Source organism: Vulpes vulpes, chromosome 12 (genome assembly GCF_048418805.1).
Source record: "Vulpes vulpes isolate BD-2025 chromosome 12, VulVul3, whole genome shotgun sequence".
Taxonomy (NCBI): domain Eukaryota; kingdom Metazoa; phylum Chordata; class Mammalia; order Carnivora; family Canidae; genus Vulpes; species Vulpes vulpes.
In genome coordinates this window covers 79315723-79323507 of record NC_132791.1, presented here as the reverse complement: position 1 = coordinate 79323507, position 7785 = coordinate 79315723, and the positions used below count along the sequence as shown (strand labels likewise).

At 34.6% G+C, this 7785-nt stretch overlaps 1 non-coding gene across 1 annotated transcript; it reads left to right on the top strand.

The window, feature by feature from the left end:
- The first annotated feature begins 217 nt into the window (after positions 1 to 217).
- On the top strand, positions 218 to 321 carry LOC112920567 (U6 spliceosomal RNA). The gene has a single exon (XR_003235091.1). It is a non-coding gene; the product is annotated as a U6 spliceosomal RNA (small nuclear RNA).
- Positions 322 to 7785: the final 7464 nt, after the last annotated feature.

Sequence of the window (7785 nt, the reverse complement as noted above, 5' to 3'; positions counted from 1 at the left end):
AAGCAGACAAAATATATCCCTGAAGTTTCACTGAGCAATAGGAGATTAAAAGGCTGTATAGTAATTAGAACTTTGGGGAACAGAAAGGATGATTCTACAAAGGTTTATTTTCTTTTTTATTGCTGCTGGTAGTTTTGTTTTTTTAGGGATTTTTGAAAATGTATTGTGAAGTATTCTGGAAACAAATGACGTATGGAATCATTACAAATGCCAATGATTGTAATGTGCATTAAAAGAGTTATAATCTTAACGATACAGAGAAGATTAGCATGGCCCCTGCGCAAGGATGACACGCAAATTCGTGAAGCGTTCCATATTTTGGGGGGTTACCACTTCCCAGTGTTTTTTATTCCTGTGGGGCTCACCCCAAAGTATTAAAAGTAGCTTTGTAAAAAAAAAAGAGTTATAATCTTAAGGACCACAGGCAGTTACAGAAATGACTGCCCACACATTAAAAGGGTCTCCCAGTTGTGTAACTTCTGAACTATCACATTGGTTTTGCCTATCTCTTGTCTCTTATTCTGTTGAAAGTACATTTCTCTCATTTCCTTATAATATGCCATTTTAAATAGGCAAAAATTTAATAAATTTAATTATATATCCCACTATTTTAGAGTCTCAATTCTAAGAGAATCAGCTGAGTTGGTTTTGGGGTTTTTGGTTTGTTTTTCAATACAGATCTCTCTACTCCAAGTATTTATGATTTAGAAAGTCTAAGGTAAGACAAAAGTATCTGTTGTTTAAAATACATTGGGTGGGCAGCCTGGGTGGTTCAGCGGTTTAGCACCGCCTTCAGTCCAAGGTGTGATCCTGGAGACCCAGATAGAGTCCCACATCGGGCTCCCTACATGGAGCCTGCTTCTCCCTCTGCCTGTGTCTCTGCCTCTCTCTCTCTCTCTCTCTCTCTCTCTCTGTGTGTGTGTGTGTGTGTGTGTGTCTCATGAGTAAATAAATAAAATCCTTAAAAATAAATAAATAAAATAAAATACATTGGGTAGTTCAGATTTGATCCATACTTGAAATCACTGCTCTACATTGTTGTTGTTGTTGTTTAAGGCATCTGCTTTAAAATGATTGTACAATATTTAATCCAGAAAAAGAAGGTGGTCTTTTTTGGAGAACTTTTTTATTGTTTTCTGCCTATCTCTAAATTATTTCACCCTAACCAGAAATGCAGCAAGGGTTCTTTCACTTTAGAAGTCTTTGTTCATAGAATAGCAACCCCATCATGTGGTATATTGCTGAAATTGCTCCTACTGGCATGTTAGGTTTAAGTGTATTTTCATACCCAAAAGCAAATTTTTAAAAATTCATTAATTTACTTATTCATTTAACATTTATTGAGCAGATATATGGTAGGCATAATACTAGATGCCCAACAAAAAAAATTCAAAATCAATATTGTAATCTATTCACACTTGTGTTGAAATCTACACATCAAAAATAAACCTGGTTGACCCCAAGATATTGATTAATATATTCCTATTCAAATTACCCATCTGATTATTTCAATTGAAATACATGATTCGTGGTAGTTTGAATTCCCTAAAAAGTTAGTTCAGTCAGAGCAAGGATAAGGCTAGTTCATAGCTGTACCAGGATGACACATTGCCCCAATAATGGAGCCTCTTCCATTTCACTCTCAGAATATATTTGGTCAGGAAATAGCAAGAGAATCCAACAGAGCAACAGAGCAACAACTTTCAAAATTGCATTAACTGACACTGAAACCTAAAACCAACACTTGGTTTGATTTCTTTTTAACTAAGTTTTTCTCCAGTGCTTCCAAACATTTAAAAATAACATTTTTAGATAAATTACCACTACTGAATGCCAGAAATATGCCCTGGGTTTGACTCTGTTGTATAACTCATACAACAAAGGGATTACTCTAAAAATTAGGCATTTGTGCTCTTTATAAATGAAATATTATCAGAGTCTTTCATGCACAATGAATATTGAGTAAAATACTATTCATTAATGAGAACCAAAGCTCATAGGCAAGACCACTGTGCTAAGAAAGGACTTTTGCACATTTCTATTAAGTATACTCCTCAGTTTTCTTGGCTAGACCATTGCACAAAAATTTATAATTCTGAAACGTACATTTACTTTAAAATTTTTAAGGGGATTCAAAATTGAAAATTGGGGAAAGATGAGGCCCTGCACTGGTGCAAGGGTGGGATTTAAGAGTTCTCAAAGACAGAGTATCCCTAAAGGACTTTGGGACGTGAGAAATACACCAAGTGGGGATTTTTAAGTCATTTACCATGATATTTCCATGCACCTCTTTTTCAATCTTACAATGCTTTGGTAAATGTTAACATTTCTAACTAATTCTCTTTCATCAGTATGGATTCTCCAAGGGAAAATTACAAGAGGACTATGAGTTCATTGCAGGCAAAAACATAGCACGTTGGAAAGCTAAGGTTGAGGACAATGAGACGCTGGAGTGTAAATCTCTGGGAATCAGTGAAAATTCCAAAAAGAACAGGACTTGCAAAAATGGTAAACTTGGTCAGGTTCAAGATGGGGTTTCCAATTAACTGTCCCTGATGGCTTCAGCTATGCGAGAAGGTGCAGAGGCAGGGACAGACATTCCCCAGAAAATCATTAAGATGCAAGAATCAGCAAATATATCCAAGTGTCTCCTCTTTATGCCTCATCTTTCTGCCAGAGGAAGGCAAGCACGCCAGTGCCTGCAGCCCATCTCAGCCCCACTTCAGAGAGGTGTTTCTTCCACTAAGTCAGAAACTATTTCTCAAGCCCTTCCAAGAAGCGACATTTTTCTCTAAGAACAAATGCTGTCCATGGTGAGAAAACATTATCCCTCATGTAATTAAATGATACAATGCTCAATTTCAGTAGTTTATCATTTTAATAATTAAGCTTTAAGCATCACAATTGTATGTCACACAACTGGCTAACAAGAATATTCTACGTGCGTGTGTATAAAATATACATATTTACATTTAGATGGACATGTACATTTAATTATAAAATATTTATGAATGCTTTATTTATGTGTAAATCAATAATTAATATACTATGGTTATGAATAGCTCTGGTCCTAACACTGTTTATATATGTAGTATGTTAAAACTATATTAATACTATGCATTAATATACTTTGCAAAAGTGAGGGAGATTCAAATATGGCATGTGTATGTATATTTAACAGAAAAAACTATATTAACTATCTTTTAAAAAATATGGAGAGGCAAATAAGAATTTTAATGAAAGGTTACAAAAGTAGATGGGAAAAATCAAGAATTCCTAACTATTGGTATTATTCAAAACAAACAAAAGTTATTTCTACATACACTTCCAAATGCTTTTATTAGTGAATGGATTGTGTTAGAGAAGACATCTCTGAACTCACCAGTTCAGGATGATTCCAGAGTTCAGGGTGGTTTAGACACTAGGGAGAGTTTAATTGCATGTATACCAAAGATGAAGAAGAACTATGTTTCCAAGGAGTCTTATGTGCCATGCCTGGGATCAAGCTCAACATCTGTGGCACTGATTCAATTTTCAATTTCCTGTGTGAGGTGGTCCTCACCTGTGTTACTGCACCACTGACAGAGGAATGGACTCTTAGTGTGTTTGTATAATCAGGTAAAGAAATCCTAGGCTCACCCCCAATAGAAACCGACTCTATTTTCCTATTCCTCTCTTGACACTTCTGAATGAGTTCTGTTGTCCCAGAAATATCCCTGAGATGAGAATTCTCAGAAAAGAATAGATGACCCTTCAAAGACTACCCTGTTCAACAGGCATCCCCTAGCCCATGTGATGATGTGGGCAGTCCTAAGATGTATGTGTCATATACACACCAGATTTCAGATTTTGCATAGAAAAATTTTAATTTCTCCCTAATAATTTTGTTTATTTCATGTTCAAATGGTAATCATACTAAATAGACTAAATGACTAAAACTAATTTCCTACATTTCTTTACACTTTTTTTTTAAGTAGGTTCCACACCCAGCATGGAGCCTAACGCAGGGCTCGGACTAACGACTTTGAGGTCAACATCTGAGCTGAGATCACAAGTGGGATGCTCAACTGACTGAGCTACTCAGCCACCCCTTAGTTTTTACAACATGACTACTAAAAATTTTAAAATTAAATATGTAGGTCTTTTTTTATCCCTAGAGGACAGCAATGGAATAAGGACTTTTAAAGTAAGAACTACAACTAGCATAACGAAAAAACATTTATCTTCACAGCTAATCAAACTAATGAAAATTTAACCATTAGGTTTCAAGTTAGCAAGGTATTTTAAAATATTAATACATATTATTAGCAAGGGCATGATGAAATAAGCATGCTTACATATTACTGATGAGGTCACAAATTGTATATATTAATTTTATTATGTAAATGTATATTAAATAAATACATATAATTTATTATATAAATAAATTTATAAATTATAAAACCTTTCCTTAAAAATTGGAAATGCATTTAAAAGCCTTTAAAACATTGGCTCCCAGGAAGCCGGGGGGGCTCAGCAGTTTAGCACAGCCTTTGGCCCAGGGCCTGATCCTGGAGACCAGGATGGAGTCCCACATCGGGCTCCCTGCATGGGGCCTGCTTCTCCCTCTGCCCATATCTCTGCCTTTCCCTCTCGCTCCCTCTGTCTCTCATGAATAAATAAATAAAATCTTTAAAATAAATAAAATAAAACATTGGCTCCCTGTTACCAATTAACTTTGCTTCTAGAAGGTACTTATAAGGGAAGGATTATATTGACACACACAGATTTATGTACACATATTGATTGTGGTACTATTTATTTTAGAGCCATATTATAGTGCTCTATGTAGTAAAAATAAGGAAATACTGGAATCCTTGGGTGGCTCAGCAGTTTAGCGCCTGCCTTAGGCCCAGGGTGTGATCCTAGAGTCCCAGGATTGTGTCCCACATCAGGCTCCCTGCATGGAACCTGCTTCCCCCTCTGCCTGTGTCTCTGCTTCTCTGTGTGTGTGTGTGTGTGTGTGTGTGTGTGTCTTTCATTAATAAATAAATAAAATCTTTAAATATATATATATATTAAATAAATAAATAAAAATAAGGAAATACTTAAATGAAAGAGTTCATGCACATGATAGAATATTGTCCATATTCTGGCCACAGCACATTTGTAACACTAATTTAATAATAGATGCTCATGCACTGAAATACAAAAATATAATCATAGTTGATTATAATCATCTGGCTAATATTCATTTTTTTCTTGAACATTCATGCAGATTTTGTAAACATTAGCATGAATTTCAGGAAGTAAAGAAAAAGTGAAAAAAATGGGTGCAGTATTTGCTGATGTCACCTGTCACAGCCTCCCTATTTTCTCTTTCAAATATTCTCAGCTTAGAAATGTCTTAAAAAGGCACATAGAAAAAAAAAAGAAGAAAAAAAGGCACATAAATAGTTTATATCATTTCCTTTAAACTCATTGCCTTTTTTCTCTCACTTTTTTCCTACCAAACCAAGTGATCACTAAAGAACATTTTAGCCACAGATAAGCTCTCAAATGTTTCTTTGAAAACACTAATGTTAAGTTTAAAATAAATGCTTTTGGCCTTCCTTATCTAGGTGTTAACATGTTCTACACTTTTTTTCTGAGTCATATAAAAAGAATCATCTCACTAAATTTACGTTTTTATCTCCAACTCTCATTTTAATCCATATTCATTTCATTAGTCACTGAATACCCAATAACATTTAATTAATATGTTTAAAAATTTCCCACTGCCAAAAAAAAACCCCATGACTTTAGGTAAGTATTTATATATAAAAATGGTGATTTCATTGACTAAATATAAAAACTCAGTAAGTCTTGGTATAAGAAACAGATCAGGATTTTTCTGAGTGGTGTCTGATATTGACCATGAATAAACTTACATCCTAATTCTGATTTTTTAGTAGATCGTTGTTGAAGAGTGGAAAGCAATGTTTATAATCATCTGGTTTGTCCCTCACATTTGCCAATGTTAGTTCCAGCAGAGTTGACAGTATCATGGCCAAGTCACCCAAGCCCAATCTTAGAATCAACTTATTAGGGCATAGGACACATCAGCTCAAAGTTGTTTGCTTGAAGACAAGGATCATTTCAAAATCACTGAGTAAGATTCCAATTTTCTACATGGAATGACCAAAACGAAGAGTGTATGTTTATTCTCAGCATCCCCAGAGAACTTAGAATGAATAAAAATTGGAAAATACACAGGTGAATGTGTATCTGTAGATTTTTTTAGCTTTTGTGATAAAAAGTGCAATACACAATTTGGGCTTTGGCACCATCTGGCATCATATGGCCAAACACAGCTCCAGCCATGCAAGGTGACATGTCAAGCAGTTAAGACAGCAGAGAAAGGTCTTAATCATATTGACATCCTTGATAATTGGCACAGTGCTTATGAAATAGTAGGCATTCACTAATGCTGCTATTACTCCTTATTGCACAATAATCATCTTATACATAGTCAACAAAAGCATGATATTCAGGAAATTATTCTTGACCCCTAAAGTTGGTGGAATGGGTGTTTCCCCCAATAAATAATAGCTATATTTCTAAATCGAGGCATACTTTACTTAAAATAAAATCCACTCATTTTAAACATATAGTTCAGTGGAATTTGACAATGTACATACTCTGGTATAAATTTCCATCAAAGCACTGATTGCACTTTACCCTAATTATTTTGTTGTGTTGTGTTTAATTCCACTCAATTCATATCCTCTTTAACCCATGGATTATTTAGAAGAGTGCTTTTTACTTTCCAAATATTTTGTGGTTTTCCAGATGGCTTTCTGTTTTATATTTCTACTTTAATTTTCTTGTGAACAGAGTATACGCTTTGTATGATTTAAGATCTTACAAATTTACTGAGTTTTACTATTGTCCTGAGCAGACTCTAGTTATCTTCATGGTTCACGTCACTTGAAAAAAACATGTTTTCTTCTTTTGTTGTGCTGTCCCATAAATATCAATCAGGTCATGTGGGTAGTGGTGTTTCAATTTTCCATACCCTTACTGATTTTTCTGTCAGCTCAGACGTCAGTTACTGAGGAAGAACATTTAAACCTCCATCCACAATTGTGGCTTCATCCAGTTTTCCTTTGGCTCTCTCAGTGCTGCTTTTATACATTTACAAGCTCTGTTATGGGGCTTACTTATCTTAGGATTATTATGTTTTTTTTCATGAATTGTTCCTTTGCATCATTTTTTATACTTTACTCTTTATCCTCAATAATATTCTTTCTCCTGGGGTGTAATTTGTTGACCAGTCAAACTTTATTATGATTAATATTTGAAGATTAGATAATTTTTCATCCTCTTGCTTTTAACCAATTATGTTCTTATGTTTAAAGTGTATATATTGTAGGCAACATATGGTTGAGTTTGGGTTGTCTTTGGTGGGGGGTTATGAATTCTGATAATTTCTGCTTCTTTATTGAAGAGTTTAGTTCATTTAGGTTCAATGTAATTATTGATAAGGTTGTATCTTAGTGTACCATATTACTTTTAAAAATTTGTCCCATCAATGCTTTAGGTTTTTCCCCCGACCAATTCCCTGGCATCCATTTGGCTGAACTGAGCATTTTTCATCTATTCTTTTGATATATTGATGTGCTTCTTTATTCTTATTTTTGCTGGTTATGCTGGAGTTTACAGCAGCATCCATAAATTATCACAGTATGTCTTTAAATATTGTGCCACTTCATGGATAATGTAAAAATAATACACTTGAACTCACCCTCTTCCAGATTTTGTGCT